Raw genomic sequence first — 19,486 nt, forward strand, 5'->3', positions numbered from 1 at the left:
GGAACAGGCCCTGGGAGGAGTCTATGCATGGCGAAAGAGGGCAAGCTGGCACCAACATAGTTCATCTAACCATAAAGAGTTGGACTGGGTGCGTGCCCATTCCACAGGAAGGGTCAAGTGGCCCATCTTTATTCTGTCCCCTTTCCCTGCAGATAGACACTGGAAACCTAATGGTAAAAATGATTGATGTGATGATCTGATTAGCATTGCTAAAACTGCCCCTTGGATGTGTTAAAATTAAAATTAAGGCGGCCCTAAAAAGAGGGTTAAAAAGTTTATTTGTATAATGTGATTTGCTCTCAATGATATTCTGCCATTGGAATTTTTTTAAGGCATAAAGGTATTTTATGTCTAGCTTCTTGGTACAGTGATGGTGATTGTAATTTTTGCATTAAGAAAAATTTGTTATTTGAGTTTAAAAGTTTGAATGTGTATCTGTTTTAAAACAAGCATCCAAGAGGAAATGAGTGACACATAGCATCGAGAGTTCAAGGGATTTTTCATAATGCAACCAAAAACTAAAGTATAGAATATTGAAACAGAGATTAATAGGAGGCTTACAAATTAGGAATTGATTTCTGTATATAAAGTTTAAAAGTAAATTTGTTCTAAACATTTGCCTCAAAGTGCAAAAAGGAAAAATTAGAATTACCAAATTAATTGCTTAATTCCCATTTCAGTTTGCTCTCATAGGTTTTTTGGTAACAGTTCCCATCAGGCCCACAAAAATGAGGGAGGATTCTTGAAAGTTTGTCACATGTAACTTTAGCACTTAATATGTTTCAGGTAAGAACATGCTTAAAAGCTACTTCTATGTTGACCACCTTGTTGCTTTTAATTTGAGTAAAGTGGCCTTTAAGAGACTCATTGATCTGCAAACCGGTTCGAAGCCAGCCCGAGTAGAAAAAGGTCCATATGAGAATGTCACCTCTACTCAGCCAGCAGAAAGCTGAAAGAGCAAGCAGTGCTGCTTTAGGATTCAAAAGTGGCAGAGTGCTAGCCTCGAGCTGTAGAGCTGAGGGACAACACTCAGGCCCTGAGTTCAAGTCCAGCAACCAACTAAGAGAAATGCCAATGAGGCATTTTTCCCAGTGTGGAGAAGACACTTCTGGGATGAAAGCAATGGAGGAGCATTCAGAGACTGTAAGCCACTGCTTGGATTGCAGAAATAATATCAGATCCTAGAGTCATTTGTGTGTGGCCCTTCAAAAATTGGTCAGAGCCAGAAGTTAATGGAAAGATAGATTGTAAGCATGCCTAATGTCTATGACTATCTACCTTGTAAGCGACAGGAACTTGTCGGTCATCTGTGATAGTAGTAAAAAGTTAAGGTTGTAGAATATGGAGGATAGTTTGGATCCCAACCCCTGTATGTGCCAAAAGCTCTAATTGGCAGTAACTTTTTAGCTGAAACCAGCTACATGAAATTCATCTGCTCAGGAAAAATTTTTGTAAACCTGAGAGTGTGTTTCTATTGATATCTGTCTGAAGGGCTGCATAGTGAACTCTCACATTGTTAGGATTACTAGAGATCACATTCCTAAACCATCTAGAAAGATGCTTTAACAAACCAGAGTGCTAAATAAGCTCCACTCTTGTAGCCAGAACAAAAGGTCTGTGCATTTGTCAAAAGTTAAAATATTGTTCTTAATGACATTTAACCCTGGTAACCTCTTTGTAAAATGGGCTAAGGTTACTAGCTTCCTGGCTAGGTACAATCAACAACCCTGAATCAGCTTAAAGAAATGACAGAAGATGAATCTTCGTCCATCTTCCCCGTTGAAGAACAAGGGACCAGAGTCACCTTTTTAAAAATGTGGTAAAATTGACAGAAGGGAAAGGCATGGGAAAAAATAGTACACACCTGAGCCCTCTATTTCTGCCTAGAAAATCCTAGATTTATTAAAAACAGTAGTGTAAACAGTTGTCATCTTGGTAAATTGTCCTGGATTATTGTCTAAACAGTCTTAAAAACTAGTGGAGTCACAGACTGCCAAGCCTATGCAATGTATCCTTAACCAGTCTGTGTATGAATTTGCAGCCCAGCACAAGGTGTGACAGTCCCTTGCAGCCACGAAGAGACCATGCTACTGCAAGGTAAAGGTCAACAACAGCCTGGCAGTCACCTGGAGGAAATCTCATCATCACCTAGTTCATCTCCACTGTGGTAGATGTCGACTGAACTCCTGCCTGATTCCATCACCTGAGACTGCTTCCCGGTTGAAAGCTGCTAAAACTAAGCTCTTGTGGAACGTTCTTTTGGTGATATCCAGTAACCCTCTCTAATCCCCCAGTGGATATTGGGGGCAAGGATATCACTGTCTTGCCTTAGGCACTCCAGGGTCACAGCCTAGTTTGGCTCTCGTATGGTAATAGCCTGCTTCCTCCTATGTGTGTTTTAAAGATAAAGGAGAGATTTTTTTAATCAGTGGAAGTAGTAAGAGGAATGAGACCCAGACCTAATCTTAGCCTTTAACTCCTCTGTACAGTATGCTCACAAATAAAATTAAATTAAATTAAAAAAAAAATCTAGCAAGCTTTTCATCCCACTGGTGCATTGAGGCTTTCTGAGATAACTTGGTTCCACAAGTCAAAGGAAAAATGGGCAGTTTTAAACTCTATCCACAAAGAAGCTTATGGAATTTTAAAGAACAGAAGGGTAGTAAAGAAAGCCTTAAGAAATGAATTGGGGAAAAATTGGTATCCTCTGGATAAGAAAGGATTTAAAAAGTACTGATCGTCTTAAAATGTTTGTAAAGAAGACAAACCTCAGAAAGTTTAAGTATGTAGCAAATACTATGAGTATGTCTTAAAATTGGAGCTTAGGAGTACAGTTGGTATAAAATTATGTTAGCTGTGACATACGGAGTCAGGATTGCTGGAAGGAAATGTTAGGGCCTTTGATACGGTTAATTTTGTTACTCACAATCGGACCTTGTAGACTGGTGTCCTTTGTAAAAGAGAGAATCAGCACAATCCATCTATTAGCTCTGAGACCCCAATACCAAACTGTATATATAGAAGACTGTGCCAATTATGGGACCATGATTGGTCCCTGATGCTCTAGAAGAGGAGAGAATGAAGAGCCAAAGTAAATCCAATTTGAGATTAACGCCACCATCTTGTGCTAGGCTGTCCTCAGAGTAACCAAGAGAGAGAAAAAAAAACACAGGTTGCCACCAACCCTGCCCACCCTTAAGAAAGCAGAACAGTTACCCAAGTGTTCCAGGAACAGAACATACCAATAGTTCAGAAAAAAGACATTGCAGTTAGGGTGGCCTCAAACCAATCATGTAACTGCTTGTGTGGAAATTCCCTAAACTTGTTTTTTCAATATTATAAAAGCTGTGCTGGTTTTGTGCTTGGGGTCTCTCACCCTCACCAGTTACCTAGAGCATGGAAGAACAAGCTTGAGCTTGAAAAGAAAGGACTCTTCTGCTTTTCACATTGGTTGTGGTCTCTGGTGGTCTTTCGGGGGTCCTAAGACCTTACAACAGGGCTTGATACAAAATGTCTCTGTCCAGAGAATTAAATGACGGCATTTGTATCTAAAAGGATTTGGGGTCATTATTAAAATCTAACACATTCTGAGGTTTTTATTTGTACCTCTCTCCCTTTCTTTCTTCCTCCCTTTCTTTCTTTTCTTTCCCTCCTTCCTTCCTACCCTCCTTTCTTCCTTCCCTCCTTCCTCCCCTTCTCTCCTCCTCCTTCTCTACTTTCTTTTATTTCTCTCTTTTCTCTTTTTATCTTTCTTCTCTTTTCGTTCCTCTTTTAGGAAATGAGTATGAATTTAGATATTTTGTTTGCAGAACAAGTATTCTACCATTAGAACAATCCTTTTTCAATTTAGTTACTTTGCTCATAGGTTATCAATTTTGCTGAGCGCTGAACAGAGGCTAAGATCCTCACCTCTATCTGCCAAGTAGCTGGGATCACAAATGCATTCCAACATGCCAGGTTTTAGGATGATATGAAAACCTTATTACTTTTCTTGCACACTGGTTCTGAACTGTGATACTCTCAAATTCTACCTCTTTAGATAGTTATGTGAGCTCCAATAACCTGCCCTCAGTATAGATGGTCTAAATAAATGATTGAAGGCAATTTCACTTTAATCTATCTTTTACCAGTCCAGGAGCTGTTATAATTTTATTTCTAGACAACATTTGTGTATATGTGCACATTAGCTTTAAAATATTGCTTTCCTCCCTTTTTTCCTTTTCATTGTCATGGGGCTTGAACTCCGGGCCTAGGCACTGTCTCTAAGCTGTTTAGATCAAGGCTAGCACTTTATCACTTGAGCCACAGTGCCACTTCCGGTTTTCTGGTGGTTAATTGGAGGTAAGGGCGTCACGGATTTCCTGCCAGGACTAGCTATGAACTACCATCCTCAGATCTCAGCTCCTGAGTAGCTAGGATTACAGGCATGAGCCACTGGCTCCCAGCTAAAATGTTACTTATTTCAAGTTCTGTGACTTAGTTGAGGGAGTATCATAGGTGTGTAGAAAGGTAACTTTCATGTCATCTCTCTAAATAATTTCAGAATTTTATTTTCATAATATTTATTGCAGTGATTAATAACAAAAGCTCCCAAAGTAACAGAATGATCCTTCATTTTCTCCTTTCCATAGATATTATTGGAAGAAATGAGTGAGACCTAAGTCTAAGAAAATAGGTACTTGAAATTATAAACAATTTTTTGATGACACATAAAGAGCCAGATTACACAACGTGTTTTTCATTTTATAAAGAAAGGAATGTTATAAAACTATATTTATTGGCTGGATTTTTCATCTGAAAAAGAAAAAAAATATCATAAAAAAGCTGAAGGGGATCAGCAAACATGTAAGTGTGATATAGTATTGGAGACTTTAAGACATGAATTTATTCAGGTAAAATAATTATTTGGGAAAGGTATATGCTCACTAAATTTATTCATTTTAAATTTTATTTGATTTACATGCCACTTAATATATAAATACATACATGTGTATATTTAGTGTATTGTGTATTTATGTGTATATATATATATATATGTATATACATATATATATATATATATATGTCAGCAGTATCTGTTCAGTGAACTGTATGGTTAGGTAATTTCATCATGCCAAGCTCATCAAAATGATGGACTTCCATAAACCATAACAACCAAGCACAGCACTGCACATGCAAACTTAAGCGTTCACCATTGTAAGCCAGACCTATGCTTTACCAAAGCTTTGTATATAGTATGTTATTTTCTCATTTAGCCTTGACACAAAATGTATTTGCCCCTAGAATTATATGATGGCATTATAACTACAATGATTTAGTGTAAATTTTTACATTGAACATATGCTCATTGTGAGTTGTTCTTTCTTTCCTTTTCTTATTTTTATCTTTAGGAAGTTGATTTGAGTTTTGATGTTGTGTTTGCCAGACAGATACTCCACCACTGGAGTCCCTCCACCAATCCTTTCTTGTTTAAGTTACATTACTCATAGAGTAGCAACTTTTGCACCAAGCGTAAAAAGCAGGGATCATGATTACATTCCAAAATCCCTACCTAGTAGGATGATATGGGTGATACTTTCCATCCTAGACTGATTCAGAACTATGATCCTGTCAAATTCTACCACCTCAGTTAATAGTGTGTGCTCCAGTTCTGCCTACCTCTAGAAGATATGACAAAAATAAATGATTACAGGTAATTTGTGTTAATCATTGTCTAATATAGGTGATTTGTTATTACAATGTAGGGTAAGTTTGTAAGTATAATCACATTAGTCAGATATTTTGCTAAGTAATTTTGTTTTACATTAAAAACACGTCTCGACCAGAATTAAGGACTTATTTTGCTGTCTGTCAACTTGTATGTCACTTGGGAAACTGCGTGTCTTCCATGTGTGATAAAGAACTTTGAATGGTCTGATGTGCTGGTTCACATTGGCTCACATCTATAATCATGGTTAGTAATCAGAAATAAATAGATCACAATTTGAACATAGCCTAACCAAAAATTTAGGAAGTCCCAATCGCAACAATCTAGTGGATCATGTTGAATCATGCCATTAATCTCAGCATGACAAGAGGATAAGTTTCTGCTCAATACCTGTGTCATGTAGGTAACTGGCTCACTTGGAAGCAGTCACCTCTCCTGACGCAGAAACTGTGCTGAGATTTAGCCAAGAGGAGGGAGGAGTCTGCCTCACCTTCTGTCAGGGTGGACCTGACAGAATGCAGTGAACGTGCTTGCTTTCCTCCTCCAAATGGCTTTGAGATGCCATGCTGCTGTGTTCCTTATTTGATTCCAGTGACCTGTGGAAGAGGTGTAAGGAAACATGAAATTAAATATCACAATGGCCAATTGAGCTGCTCTTCCCAGCTTCTGAGTTCAACTCACCAAGTGTTCATTATTTGAGAGTTGAGAATACTGAGGTAGGGGATAGAAATCGATAGAGAGAGGGAGAGAGAAAGGGAGAAAAGAAAGGAAGGAAGGAAGGAAGGAAGGAAGGACGAAGGAAAGAAAGAAAGAAACAAACAAACAAACGAACAAAAAAGAAAGCAAGAAGGAAGGAAAGAAAGAAAATGATTGAGAATGAATGGTTTGGAGTTAGGAGTCACAACGCAGAGTTACTACTTGTATTTGGTATTAGGTCTGCCCCAGCCATGCCTAACCTATGCAGACACCCTTCATTTCTTGGCTAAGTTTCCACCCTTTATGTGTTACCTAGGTATCTGGCACACCTGGAGGCAGCCATCTCCCCCTCCTGCTAAGTCACAACCTGGTCAGCCTCTGGTCACACTTTCTATCTGACCATAGGAGAGTCCCAGGCCCTGAGGTCACATCCAGATCCAGTGTGGCCAGACATTTCCCCCACCTGGCCATACCTCATCCAGTCCTTGGCCTAGAAACATCCTGGCCCTAGGTTGGGTCACTCCATTTTTTTTACATGCCTTCTCACCATGTATGGCATGGGCAGCAGTTCAGTTAATAAACTACTTTACCTGACAATACCATGTGGTGTTTTCTTCTTGGCTACCCAATGAAACTTATCTAATTAATATACCTTACATTTCAGATTTTCTAGTTATGAATCCATGGATATTTTTCTGATATATGTGAGTTCAGTATCTACAAAACATATGTACTAGCTCATCATATAAAAGAATAATTCTGCCTGGAATCTTTTATTTCCAATTTTTTAATTGTGAAAATAACGTACAGAGAAGTTACAATTACATGATCAAGGTAATGAGTACATTTTTTATGAAATATTGTTGCCTCCTCCTTTATTTCCCCTTCCTATCCATTCCCATCTCCCACCTCCCCCGCCAAAGTTGTAAAGTTCGTTTTTTGACATGTGTTGTACATCTCATGTTGCAATGGGTCCAACTGTATACCTATTTAAACAATATGTTTTTTCCCTTCCCCTCCACAAAGTATACCATCTGAATCTTTAATAGCAGCCTAAATAACCTTAAAGTCTATTGTTTTTACTTTGCGTTGTTTTGTTTTTTGCTTAATCAAAGATTTAGTGGGACAAGCTGAAAAGATCTTTGCCTTCATATTTTCTAATCACCCTTGGCTACAACCTGTGTGTTACCAGCTCAGATGATGGGACTTTGAAATTCTGGAAAGCAGATGCACATCATAAGGCCCCATGCCTTTGGGATTTCTCAGATTCCTTTTTAAATGTAATTGTCACTAAGGTGTGTACAGTGAGGTTACCATTTCACAATTCAAGTAACATACACATTTGTCTTTTAGACAATGCCATTCTTTCCTGAGCTTTCTCCCAGTTTCTCTTTTTTTGTTGTTGATTGTTTTTGTGCCTGACTTTCAGCTTGAACTCAGGATTGGGTGCTGCCCCTGAGATTTTGTAATCAAGGCTACTCTACCTCTGGAGGCTCAACTCGCTTTAAAGCTTTTGGGTGGCAAATTGGAGAGAAGAGTATTACAGATTTTCTCACTCCAGATGGCTTTGAAATGTGATCATCAGCCTCCAGAGTAGCTAGGATTATAGGTCCGAGTCCCCATTGTCCAGCTACTAAAGTGTTGGTTTCATGCTTCCCTAGTTGTGTTACAATTTTCCTCGACTCTTGGCACTAATACTACATATTGCCTGACTCAAATCTGAATTGGTGGAATATGCTTGTATTTTCAGGAAGGTAGGAATAGGAAACTATAGACCATAGGGACATATAAGCTAAACAATTCACTTGGAACATGGCATAAAGACAAGTAAGTTTATTGCCATTTGACTGTGTCCTGTCTTTACTGTTAATTCTCCATGGCCTGTGAATGATGTTAGACATATCCAAATGGCCATTGGCAGAAATAAGGTTTCTCATCCTAAGACAAAACAAAATCAACCAAAAAATACTACGTATGAACAAGTTTACACTCCCACAAACAATGAAGTAAGGTTCCCTTCTGTCCACATCCCCTCCAGCATCTGTTGTTGTTAGACTTCTTGATTATAGCCATTCTAACTGGGGTGAGGTGGTATCTCAATGTTGTTTTGATTTGCATTTCTTTTATGGCTAGGGAGGTTGAGCATTTCTTCATGTGTCTATTGGCCATCCTTCTTTCTTCTTCAGAGAAGTTTCTCTTCAAGTCTTTAGCCCACTTATTTATTGGGCAGTTGTTTCTTTGAGGATTTGTTGTTGGGGGATTTAATATTTTTAGTTCCAAGTATATTTTAGATATGAGACCCTTGTCTGTTGTATGGCTAGTGAAGTTCTTCTCCCTATCTGTGGGCTTTCTATTGACCTTGCTAGCTATGTCCTTTGCCATGCAGAAGCTCAGCAACTTCATGCAATCCCATTTGTCCAACCTTTCTTTGATTTGTTGTGTCTCTGGGTCTCTATTAAGAAAATTTTGGCCTGAGCCAAGGAGGCCTAGGGTTTCTCCTATTCCATCGTGTAATGTTTTCAGAGTGTCTGCTTTGACTCCGAGGTCTTTGATCCATTTGGAGTTGATTCTGGTGCAGGGTGATATATAAGGATCTAGTTTTAGTTTTCTACAAGTAGTTAATCAATTTTGCCAGCACCATTTACTGAAGAGGCTGTCTTTCTTCCATTCTATTATTTGGTGGGAGTGTAAACTTGTTCAACCACTTTGGAAAGCAGTATGGAGTTTCTTCAAAAGACTTCACATAGAGCTTCCCTTTGATCCAGCAATCCCACTTTTGGGCATTTACCCAAATATTTACAAACAAGACCACAGTAAATCTACCAGCACAACTATGTTTATTGCAGCATTATTTAGCATAGCTAAGATATGGAACCAACCCAGATGCCCCTCAGTATACGAATGGATCAAGAAAATGTGGTATATATACACAATGGAATTCTATGCCTCAATCAGAAAGAATGACATTTCCCCATTTGTTAGGAAATGGAAAGGATTGGAAAAAATTATATTAAGTGATGTAAGCCAAGCCCAAAGAAACATAGGTCCCATGGTTTCCCTTATTTGCAATATCTAGTATATGTATGAGTCAAGCAGGAAAGGTCAGGTAATATGATGTTAGGAAAATGAACCCTTTGATATGTATTTAAAGGTTTTTTTTTTCTTTCATGCATTTGTTTCTAACTCATTTATAAGATTATTTCTTGGTAGGTTTGTATGTTCCTCCCCCACAATATAACTCCTGCTTTCACTATATTTGATGTCGGTATAATTTGTGGAGGAGATGGGGGAAAACATGTCGTTTAAGGGTACAGGTGGACCCGATGCAACTATGAGAAGTACAAGTCGTCATGACAAAAACGAACTTTACAACTTTGGTGCTGGGGGGGGGAGGGACTGGGTGGGTGGGGGAGGCTGGGAAGGGATGTGTATGGTAAACAAAGGATGAGGCTGCAGTGCTTGATAAGAAATGTACTCTTTATCTTGCCCATGTAATTTAACCACTGTGTACAATATGTTCACAAAAAATAAAAATTAAAATTAAAAATAAAATAACTAACTAAATAAATAATATACTTCACTACATAAAAAAAATACTACGTGTGAGTCCAACAATTTCCTCTAATTAGAGACCAGTCTGCCCCAGTTTATGAAAAAAGTCCTTTATTCAGGTTCTGCTACTTTTGCTGACTACAAATATAATTAAATCTGTAGTAGTCTGTAGAATTGCATACCACAGCTGTCATTTTAATTCACAAGAAATTCAAACATTAAAATGTTTATTTTTTGTCAGTTTTGGGGCTTGAACTCAGGGCCTGAGCTCTATCCCTGAGACTTGTGATCAAGTTAGATAACACTCTACCAATTGAGCCACAGAACCAGTTCTGTTCTTTTGAGTTGTTAATTGTAGATAAGAGTCTTATGGGGACTGTTCTTCCTGGGTTGAATTTGAACTGTGATCCTCAGACCTCAACCTTATAAGTAGGTGGGATTACAGGCATCAGACCCTGGCACCTGGCATCAAATAGTCATTTTTAAAATAATGAGCTTCTTGGTGCCTCTGGCTCACATATATAATCATAGAAACAGTTAAGATTACAGGTATTAGTAACAAACACGAGTGTGTTGTGTGTGTTGTTCATGATGGTTTGTATTGGCATGTTTTAATATTGTTTGTTATACTAAAATGCTGTTATTTTTATTTTAACCTAGGTAGGGGTGATAGGTGCTAGCCAGTGTTGAGAAGGAGCCATGTGGAAGTTCTTGCCTTGAATGGCATGGAATTGAAATCCTCCTGCTCTCAGCTCCCCATGGACCTGGGATGATATACGTATTCCATCATGCATAGCTAGGGTTGGGGAGCATTGCAGGTAAAACTACACTGGTCTGGAACTGATGTCCCAAATATCTAGCTTTGCAGGCAGAATCTTGTTGTATTCCATTTCACATTGAAGTATTGTATGTACATACTTACAGAGTACAGTGAGAAAACACTACATGTCTAATATATAGAATAGTCAATATAATTAGCACGTTTATCTCCTAAAAGATTTAAACTAATGTATTTTGGTAACCTCCTGACACTGCTAGTTATTTTGGAGCATACCATAAACCTGAATACATTGATAATATGCACTAGAAGATTGGAAGTTGATAGAGATAGAGACAAGTTAGACTATGTGTACTAAATATATATTCATCTATTTCTGCTCTGAAGAACATTATCATATATTCACCATAACAATACCACCATATATTCACCATGGCAATAATTTTCCTGCAGTGTAGAATTTTCCATTTCATAATCTGCCATCTTTTATCTTTTTTTACATTCTCCTTATACGTATAAATATTTTTCCTGTGTCTTATAATGTTTTGAAATTATTATAAGATGGAATTAAAAAATTTGTAGAGTCCACTAAAATTATCTTTTGGTTTGATTTTGTGATTCCAAATCATTAACACCAAGGTTTCCTGAAAATTATGCTAGCAGACTATATCACTGAATTGTATTCTAATTACATCTAATTATTGTATTTTGATATAGGACTTTGCTGTTGTTGTTTTATGATATAGAGTGTTGTGAAGCTGGAATGAAACTTGCAACCCCACAGCCTCCAGTAACAATGCTTTATCATCAGGTTCTGGAGGCTCATAATTATAAGTCTAGCTAATCAGGAGGTTGAGACCTGAGGTTCAGTTCAGATAGCCTGACCAGGAAATTTTATGAGGCTCTCCAGTTCACTACAAAAAAATTTGAAAGGGAACTGTGGTACAATAGGTAGAGCATTACAGTCAAGGGAAAGATACCTCAGGATTGTCATAGAGCCCTTGAGTTCAAGTCCTAAAACACACATATGCACAGACACACATTCACACACATACACATACACTCCCCACATATGAGCATACAGCAGCCCACTTATTTGTGAAAGTTTTTCTTGATTATTTTGAAGGAGGAGGATAGTTTATGGGACACAGATGACAAGATTTTAGTGAGGAAAATTTTATAAACGACTAGCTTATAAAAAGAACAGGAGTACAGTTTTTATCTTTAAATCTTACATTCCTTCAACTATAGTATTTTTAAATAATAATCATTGAATTATGAGAAGACAATGCAGCACCTTTTTGCTTCTCCACTTCCCCTCTGTCATAAAATGTGACAAACGTATCAAAAATAGTCTTTTACAAGAATGTACACCTGTAAAAATGTCTGACTATATGTGTAAAGTTTGTTTTTCAATACTTGTATGATTTTCCCACCTCTAAGTACTTGCGTTTTTTTTTTTTTTTTTAGGTAGGTAGAAAGTGAGCTGTTTGTTTTTTCTTTCTTTCTTTCTTTCTTTCTTTCTTTCTTTCTTTCTTTCTTTCTTTCTTTCTTTCTTTCTTTCTTTCTTTCTTTCTTTCTTTCTTTCTTTCTTTCTTTCTTTCTTTCTTTCTTTCTTCTTTTTATTGTGAGAATACCATACAGAGGAATTACAATTACATAGGCAAGATAAAGAGTACAGTTCTTATCAAGCATTGTTGCCTCTTTTGTTTCCCCTTCCCATCTGTACCCATACTCCCCCCACCTCTCTCCACTCGATCCTCTCCCCACACACACAACAAATTTGTAAAGTTCGGGTATATATACACTATGAATTCTATGCCTCCATCAGAAAGAATGACATTTCCCCATTTGTTAGGAAATGGAAAGACTTGGAAAAAAATATATTAAGTAAAGAAAGCCAGGCCAAAAGAAACTTAAGTCCCATGGTTTCCCTTATTTGCAATAATTAGTATATGTCTGAGTCAAGCAGAAAAGGCCAGATAAGTTGATTTTTTTTTCTTTCATGCAATTGTTTCTAACATATTTATATGATAATTTCTATGTTGCTTTGTATGTCCCTCCTGCACTGTTTAACCTTGCTTTCACTGTATTTGATGTGGGTATAATTTGTGGAGGGAAAGGTAAAAAAATAATTTAACTAGGGATACAGGTGGACCCATTGCCACAATGAGATGTACAAGTACTTGCTTTTTTTCCACATGACTGCACACAGGGGCTTTAAGAGCAAACAGAAGATTAGGAAACAAAAACCTAACAATGTCCTAGGAAGTAGATGTCAAAAATGGATGCAAGAAGCAAATGGCAGGCTGAGAGGGCCCTGAGAGCAAAATGATTTGGGCAGGATGAGAGGAATAGTGACAAAAAAGGCATGGATCTGACCTAGGAAGTGTTCCTTGAGACTGAGACCATGCTGTTTCCTAGATCTAGTTGAGGATGTTGGGATTTGACAATGTCCACATGTGTTTAGAGTGATGTGGGAGGGGATAGTTCAGTCTCCAGTTTGTCTTTCGGATGGTCGTATGTGAGCAATCAGTTTAGATCATTGAGATCTGAGAGATGACACTACTTCCCTCAAAATAAAATAGAATATGGAACTCTGAGAGCCAGGCAACTATAACTGACAGTCAAATCAAGCCAGATCACATGGCCTGTGGTTCAGGAACAAGAAAGATGTTCCTGTATTATTTTATTATTTTATATTTTTATTGTGAACATACTGTACAGAGGGGTTAAAATTACATGGGGAAGATAGTGAGTACATTTCTTATCAAGCATTATAGCCTCCTCCTTTGTTTACACTTCACATCCCTTCCCTGCCTCCCCCTGCCCCCCCTATCCTCCTCCCCCAACAAAGTTGTGAAGTTCGTTTTCGACATGACAAATTGTACTTCTCATTGTTGCAACGGGTCCACCTGTATCCTTATTTAAACGACTTGTTTTTCCCCTTCCTCTCCACAAATTATACTGACATTAAACACAGTGAAAGCACGGGTTATACTGTGGGGGAGGGACATACAAAGCAACAAAGAAATAATTGTATAAATGCGTTAGAAACAAATGCATGAAAGAAAAAAAAAAACATTTAAGTTCAAGAGACTCAGATCTCAGGCATGAGAGGTGTGAGTGCCTCACTTGATGCTGCAGACATTGGATCAGTGCCAAACCAGGAATCCAATGTCTCAGGCCTTTTTAAAGGAATCACAAGGCAACTCAGTTCAGGTATAACTATGACAGGAAACTTATTTAATCTCATCCTAGCCCACAGTACAACATTCTCTTGTGTGCTTTTATATGTGTATATTGAGAAAATATTTACTGTGTTCATTTCAATCAACAATATTACTAATTTTGAAGTGTACTCCCATTTCCATGTTTCAAAGATCCATTCTTTTTACCATCTAAGAGTGACTAAGAGTCAGCCCAAACCCTAAATGTGCCTTATAATATATGGACCTTGGACTCAGGATTGTTGGAAATGCTGGTAATGGACCTGGTCCTGCCTACCAGAAAGTTGATCTCTTTTATGTTGGAAACTTCCTCCACCACTATAGAGAGTGGGGGACAATGGAGAAGTTGCTGGAAATTCTGTTTAAAAAGTGTGTTCCTCTTTCAAACCCAGGGCTGATGAGACACAGCTGGCAGATTATTGAAATATTTGGTACCTCTCAGACTGTTTCACTGGGGTCTTATCACAGGAGTTTGGCTTGAGACAAGGAGGTGCACTCTCAGGCTAATTTCTTAGGACTGGGCTGCCAGAAGATTTCATTTGACTCAGAAGGTAGTGGAGACTTAGCAGTTTGCTTGCTGAAAAACTAGGATTAAAGGAATGAACCAGTGGCACCCAACGCCCACTCTCACCTAGGAAATCAGTATTTGGAGGGCTTTGAAAGAATATAGAGAGAAGAAAGGATGAAAGTTGAACTTGAATTTGGGGCCTGAGCACTCTACCATTTGAGCCCCAGGTATGGCCTTTGGCTGGTTAATTGAAGATAAGTGTCTTTAGAATTTTACAAACTAGAATTTCCATAAAATCGTGTAGACATATCATCAGTTTTTGTCTGTCATTTTTACATTACCATGTGGGACTTAGCTAGTAACATGTGTGTCGTGTTCAGGAAAGGAGATTCATACAGTTAGCCTCTTTCTCTCCTCCCATTGGTACAGATCCTTCTACAGTAACTGGGAGGAAGATGAACAAGATAAGAAGTGGATGATGGCAAAAAGAGAACTTCTGTCCTTGCAACTGGGTATCTTGGAGGCTTCTGAATCAAAGTCAACTTCCTTCTTTGCACACCAGTTATGATGTTCACCACAGGGTTGAGGCTTGGCACTTTAGTAGATAGCAGATTACACAGTTGTGGATGTGGTTGTCGTTTTGGACTCTTATGGATGACAAGGAGGGCTGTGTATAACAAGTCAGATCCAGTGGGGAAACAACATTCTCCTCCTATCACATGTGGAACTTTAGAAGATTGCATTTGAGAAATTCCTAGATGTGGGTTGTGAGGAGCATCCTGCTTACAGAAGTCTCTTCCCACTTCTGAACATGCACGTCCCGCCAGAGAAACGCTATAGTATAAGGTTCAGGATAGGGAGGGCAGGCTCACATTTTTCTTGTCACCAATCTGCCCACAGCATGGTTTGCTCCATCTTCCCTATGTGGATGGACTTCTACCCTGATGATTTCTATGAGCACAAAAACTATGACACCCTGAAGGAACTTACACAGTATGTCAAGCTCAAGATGCCCTCTTCAGACTTGCTCTTCTGCTTACATATTCTTCTGTACCAGCTGGAGGAATGCATGACCCATGAGACCAAGAAAATGGGGAAGAAGTCCTTGTTTAGATGCCTCAGAGCTGGTGAGTAGGGATGGAACCTGGGTCCCTAGGGATGGGCCTAATTGGTCAACAGCCCTTAGTATGCCCCAGCTTCACAAATATCCCTTTATGGATAGTCTTTGCTTGGTAATATCTGTTCTCCTTTTGAAAGAACTTGGAAGTAGCCACTCATTAGAAACATCCTACCTTCTCATCAGTGTTCATTCCAAACTAAATTTCTACAGCTTCCCCCATTAGATCCTCAAGAAAGTTTAGTCACACCTTAACTTCTAGAGTTCTAAGACTCCTGTACCTATTTCCATGCTCAGGTTTGCCTCACAGTAGAGCAGCTTCTGCAGAACTCCAGATAAAGAACTCATCAATCATGTCACCTATGGTGATTGATAGAGATTGGAAGCCATCACTAATCTCCAGAAAGCATGTGAATATCGAGGGTTTTTTTTTTTTTAATTTGTAGAAAGGCCCAAGCAGCTTTTGAATCCTATGGAGAACCCACTGGTTCTGAACCCCACATGTGATGCAGGTTCACCTCCATATACCACCAAGGAAGAAGATCCAGAATATCTTTCATTCATACTCAAAATCCACCTAGATCGGCTCCAAACCAGTCAAAAAAACCATCTTGGTGTGCAGGGTAAATGTGTGCTAATGGAAAATGACCCCAGTCTATGTTCAGGAAAACCAATAAGTAAGGTTTCAAATCCAGAGTCAGTTGAGGAAAGGGAATCTTTCCTCACAGAATACCCAGACCCATCTGTACTCCTGTAGGAGATCTAATTTCCAATTGAGAAATTAGAATCTCTTCCTCCCTGGACTCAGGAAGAAAATTCTGTCTGTAATGAGGAAGTCAATCCCTTTGAGGCAGAATTTCTGCCTGAAGGCAACTTAGAGGCAAATCTAGATTTACAGATTCATTTCACCCTTCCTGGGAAAATCTTTATTTTTCTTTTTGTTCTGATTTTTGTAAAATGTTCATTCTATTTATTTTTCTAACTTTATTAAAATGTCAATGATTTTATTTATTCTAGATACATGAATCCAAAATATGTTTCTTTTTAAGCCTAAAATCTGGAGCATCGTGCATATGTGTTATGTTGGGGGAAAACACAGAGTGACAGGGGGCTGTACTAGAGAGCCTACTGCATATAAAGGGAACTGTTAAATGTACAGGGAACTGAAAAGAAGCCAGGACATGCCTGCATGGGGTGATAAGGTGGCTAGAAAAGGTCTAGGACAGCGGATAAGATGTCCTAGAAAGCTATTCTTTCAATTGGGACAAATGCCACAATTCTTATAGTGGTATGTGGGACACCCTTCCAACAGTGAGTTCAAATCTGTATGCATATTTATTGTGCTTTGTGTAAATATGGAAGAAAAATTTGACTCCAATAATATAAAAAATATACTTAGGGCTGAAAATATTTGACAAAATATATAGGAAATATGTATAATGGAAAGTAAAAGCCATGACCAATAGAAAAAAGGCTTACATACATGAACAAACACAAAATCAGGAAGAAAAATAACACAGTTAAATCAGTTATATGTAAATACATATTATATTCATTAGGTTATAAATAGTATAATATATAATGTAAGAGATTGAATAACTCCATACTGCTTTCCAAAGTGGTTGAACAAGTTTACACTCCCACCAAATAATAGAATGGAAGAAAGACAGCCTCTTCAGTAAATGGTGCTGGCAAAATTGATTAACTACTTGTAGAAAACTAAAACTAGATCCTTATATATCACCCTGCACCAGAATCAACTCCAAATGGATCAAAGACCTCGGAGTCAAAGCAGACACTCTGAAAACATTACACGATGGAATAGGAGAAACCCTAGGCCTCCTTGGCTCAGGCCAAAATTTTCTTAATAGAGACCCAGAGACACAACAAATCAAAGAAAGGTTGGACAAATGGGATTGCATGAAGTTGCTGAGCTTCTGCATGGCAAAGGACATAGCTAGCAAGGTCAATAGAAAGCCCACAGATAGGGAGAAGAACTTCACTAGCCATACAACAGACAAGGGTCTCATATCTAAAATATACTTGGAACTAAAAATATTAAATCCCCCAACAACAAATCCTCAAAGAAACAACTGCCCAATAAATAAGTGGGCTAAAGACTTGAAGAGAAACTTCTCTGAAGAAGAAAGAAGGATGGCCAATAGACACATGAAGAAATGCTCAACCTCCCTAGCCATAAAAGAAATGCAAATCAAAACAACATTGAGATACCACCTCACCCCAGTTAGAATGGCTATAATCAAGAAGTCTAACAACAACAGATGCTGGAGGGGATGTGGACAGAAGGGAACCTTACTTCATTGTTTGTGGGAGTGTAAACTTGTTCATACGTAGTATTTTTTGGTTGATTTTGTTTTGTCTTAGGATGAGAAACCTTATTTCTGCCAATGGCCATTTGGATATGTCTAACATCATTCACAGGCCATGGAGAATTAACAGTAAAGACAGGACACAGTCAAATGGCAATAAACTTACTTGTCTTTATGCCATGTTCCAAGTGAATTGTTTAGCTTATATGTCCCTATGGTCTATAGTTTCCTATTCCTACCTTCCTGAAAATACAAGCATATTCCACCAATTCAGATTTGAGTCAGGCAATATGTAGTATTAGTGCCAAGAGTCGAGGAAAATTGTAACACAACTAGGGAAGCATGAAACCAACACTTTAGTAGCTGGACAATGGGGACTCGGACCTATAATCCTAGCTACTCTGGAGGCTGATGATCACATTTCAAAGCCATCTGGAGTGAGAAAATCTGTAATACTCTTCTCTCCAATTTGCCACCCAAAAGCTTTAAAGCGAGTTGAGCCTCCAGAGGTAGAGTAGCCTTGATTACAAAATCTCAGGGGCAGCACCCAATCCTGAGTTCAAGCTGAAAGTCAGGCACAAAAACAATCAACAACAAAAAAAGAGAAACTGGGAGAAAGCTCAGGAAAGAATGGCATTGTCTAAAAGACAAATGTGTATGTTACTTGAATTGTGAAATGGTAACCTCACTGTACACACCTTAGTGACAATTACATTTAAAAAGGAATCTGAGAAATCCCAAAGGCATGGGGCCTTATGATGTGCATCTGCTTTCCAGAATTTCAAAGTCCCATCATCTGAGCTGGTAACACACAGGTTGTAGCCAAGGGTGATTAGAAAATATGAAGGCAAAGATCTTTTCAGCTTGTCCCACTAAATCTTTGATTAAGCAAAAAACAAAACAACGCAAAGTAAAAACAATAGACTTTAAGGTTATTTAGGCTGCTATTAAAGATTCAGATGGTATACTTTGTGGAGGGGAAGGGAAAAAACATATTGTTTAAATAGGTATACAGTTGGACCCATTGCAACATGAGATGTACAACACATGTCAAAAAACGAACTTTACAACTTTGGCGGGGGAGGTGGGAGATGGGAATGGATAGGAAGGGGAAATAAAGGAGGAGGCAACAATATTTCATAAAAAATGTACTCATTACCTTGATCATGTAATTGTAACTTCTCTGTACGTTATTTTCACAATTAAAAAATTGGAAATAAAAGATTCCAGGCAGAATTATTCTTTTATATGATGAGCTAGTACATATGTTTTGTAGATACTGAACTCACATATATCAGAAAAATATCCATGGATTCATAACTAGAAAATCTGAAATGTAAGGTATATTAATTAGATAAGTTTCATTGGGTAGCCAAGAAGAAAACACCACATGGTATTGTCAGGTAAAGTAGTTTATTAACTGAACTGCTGCCCATGCCATACATGGTGAGAAGGCATGTAAAAAAAATGGAGTGACCCAACCTAGGGCCAGGATGTTTCTAGGCCAAGGACTGGATGAGGTATGGCCAGGTGGGGGAAATGTCTGGCCACACTGGATCTGGATGTGA

Source organism: Dipodomys spectabilis, unplaced genomic scaffold, assembly GCF_019054845.1.
Source record: "Dipodomys spectabilis isolate Male_0828 unplaced genomic scaffold, ASM1905484v1 ptg000307l, whole genome shotgun sequence".
NCBI classification, from domain to species: domain Eukaryota; kingdom Metazoa; phylum Chordata; class Mammalia; order Rodentia; family Heteromyidae; genus Dipodomys; species Dipodomys spectabilis.